The sequence below is a fragment of the Hemitrygon akajei genome, chromosome 7, assembly GCF_048418815.1.
Source record: "Hemitrygon akajei chromosome 7, sHemAka1.3, whole genome shotgun sequence".
NCBI classification, from domain to species: domain Eukaryota; kingdom Metazoa; phylum Chordata; class Chondrichthyes; order Myliobatiformes; family Dasyatidae; genus Hemitrygon; species Hemitrygon akajei.
In genome coordinates, this window is record NC_133130.1 from 134866507 (window position 1) to 134869626 (window position 3120).

The following is a 3120-nucleotide window of genomic DNA, read 5'->3' on the forward strand; positions in this document are numbered from 1 at the left end:
TCTTTTAGCCAGAGGGTAGTGAATCTGTGGAATTCATTGCAACCGATGGCTGTGAGGCCAAGTGATTTGGTATATTTAAAGCGGAGGCTGATAGATTGATGATTAGAAAGAGCAATAAAGGCTAGGGGAGAATAGGGTTGAGAGGGAAAATACATCGGCCATGATCAAACGATGGAGAAGGCTCAATGGGCCGAATGGTCTATTTCTGCTCCTATGTCTTATAGTCTTATTTGCTTAGTATGCTGTTGTTCTGTGTGAGTCACCTTCAAGGACTCTTTCCAACTCTTGTTCTGGGTATTATTGTTTTATTTTGCACAATTTGTCTTCTTGATTGACAATCTTTGTGTGCTTATGTATAGTTTTTCATGAAATTCTATTGTATTTCTGTTTCTTCTTATAAATGCCTATGTGGTAACATATACCTATTTTGACAATAAATTTACTTCGAACTTTGGAATTTCGGGTTGTTGTTGTTGTGACGCCAGTCAACCTCTCTCTCCTGTACGCTTCCTTGTCACCATCTGAGAACAGCCACCATCATTGGCGAATTTATGGATGGCGTTAGAGCTGTGCCTAACCGCCCAGTCATGAGTGTACGTGCCCGGGCATCTTCTTTGAACTTACCCCCTCTCAACTTAAACGTGTGCTGCATGGCATTAAAGATTTTGATCCTGGGGGGAAAATATCCTGACTAGCTCCTCTACCTCTCTCATAAATTTTTAAACTTCCATCAAAGATGACACGAGTGGCGGCAGTGCTATTAATGTGCATGAATGTAATAGGGAAAGCATTGACCATGTATGTAAAGAATAAAAAGGCATTCAATGGTTTATTCTTGAAAACAATTTTTATTATGTACAGTATAAAGGTTATTTTATTAAAAATATTCACCCAGCCTCTCTTTAATACCCTATAATTCTGGTGAACCTTTTCCACACTCTCCAAAGCCAAAAGGCGACGATCAGAACTGAACGCAATGATCCAGCAGAGGTATAACGACGAGAGTTTTATAAAGCTGTAACTTCCTGATATTTCGACTCAGTGTCTAGATTAAAGAGAAGCTCGTTAAGGCCAAGCACAAACATTAAGATACTAAAGAAAATGGAGAGCAAAACGGTCTCTTCCCTGACCGGGAATCGAACCCGGGCCGCGGCGGTGAGAGCGCCGAATCCTAACCACTAGACCACCAGGGAAGTTGTTAGTTGATGAACTCATTTCGCAACTCCACGAGCAGCCGTCGCTTACTTTCATCGGTATTACTGAAACATGAGTGGTTCGCTTCCCGCATTGCGTCACCACCAGCTGTCCAATCGCTGTGCCGCTGCACGGATTTGCCGACAACTGGACTCACTCCAGCCTCCATTCCAACTAAGCCTGTCCGACCCAGATGTTCCCACCGCCAACATCCTCACTGACCGCAGCCTCCACTTTTTTTTTCACTCCTCCCTCAACCCGCTGTACCTTTGCACTGTCCCCGCACAAGGCGACGGTCTCCCCCACCCTCTTCACGATCTTTCAGTGAGCAAAGTTCCAGACACTTGGCAGAAGTTGTCACCAGCAGTGATTCAGAACACGATAAATCGCAGAAGCCGGGAAACGGAAATTAAAACTGTAACCAAAATGTTTCGGCCCATCAGGAGTAGAGGGAGTGTAGGGGAATGCCTATAAAATAAATTTGGAGGGGCTGTGACAGACTGTATTACAGTTAAATCGAATTAAGGAAAATCCCAAGGCACTTTAATAATAAATTAAGAACAAGAGGGTAAAGACCAAAGATGGGACCTATTTGGGATACATGAAGCCGGAGAACATGGTTGAGGTCTTAACTTACTACTTTTCAGCTAGTTGTATTGGCACCAGTATGGATACTTAATGCTGCAGTGGGCTGTAAACTCAGGCAGCTACATCACAGGCAGAAAACCCCCCACCATCCACGGCATCTTCAAAAAGCAGAGCCTTAGCAAGGCGGCGGCTATCATTAATGAACGTCACCATCACAGACGAGCTCTTTTCTGACTACTACGATCAGAGAGGTGGTACAACACTCTGAAGACCCACCTTCAATGACTCAGGAACAACTTATGATCCACTACTATTAAGATTTCTGAAGAATCCATACTACCTCATTATTGCACTCCCTATTTCCGCACTATTTACTTATTTTACATTTACAGTGAACCTAAAACTGATCCTCCACAAAGAAGATTTTTTAGTTGGAGATTATTTCTGATATTCACTTGCAGCATGTGCAAAGTTTAAGAAATAAGATCTGGATGATAATGTGGTTAACAGCATCAGCAAATTTGAAAATGACACCAAGATAGGGAGGTAGTGGACAGTGAGAAAGACCATCAGAACTTGCAGTGGGATCTGGACCAGCTTGAAAAATGGCAGATGGAATTTAATGCAGACAAGTGGGAGGCTTTGCACTTCAGTAGGAACAACCAGGGTAGATCTTAAACAGTAAACGGTAGGGCATTGAGGAATGGTTGAACAAAGGGATCTGGAAATTCAGGTCTAGAATTCACTGACAGTGGTGTCACAGGTAGATAGGGTCTTTTTAATTTATTTTATTTATTTATTAATTTTTTAAAGAGAATTACATAAAATGAATAGAATATTAGAATAGTGAAAAATTAATATTGGCCCTCCCCCCTCCCCTTAACCCTCCCCCCTTAGATCCCTATCTGAAAAAAAAGAAAAGAAAGAAAATAAAAGAAAGATTGCCTGGATATCGGAGGATCCCCACATGCTCCATGGAGTTCAAAATAACTTTAGTTTTTATTTTCCCCAGAAGATAGGGTCTTTTAAAAAGCTTTTAGTACATTGGCCTTCATAAATCAAAGTATTGAGTACAGGAGATGGGATGTTAGGTTGATGGTGTATAATACATTGGTGAGGTCTAATTTAGAGTATCGTGTGCAGTTTTGGTCACCAACCTACAGGAAAGATGTAAATAAAATTGAAAGGGTACAGGTAAAGTTTACAAGGATGTTGCCAGGACTGGAGAACCTGAGTTATAAGGACAGATTGGATAGGTTAGAACTTTATTCCTTGGAGCATAGAAGATTGAAGGGAGACGATAGAGATATACAAAATTATGAGAGGTACAGATAGGTA

General features: G+C 41.5%; 1 non-coding gene across 1 annotated transcript; it reads right to left on the bottom strand.

Annotated features, from left to right (window-relative positions):
• Nucleotides 1-1121: 1121 nt before the first annotated feature.
• On the bottom strand, nucleotides 1122-1193 carry trnae-cuc (transfer RNA glutamic acid (anticodon CUC)). Its single transcript has one exon. It is a non-coding gene; the product is annotated as a tRNA-Glu (tRNA).
• Nucleotides 1194-3120: the final 1927 nt, after the last annotated feature.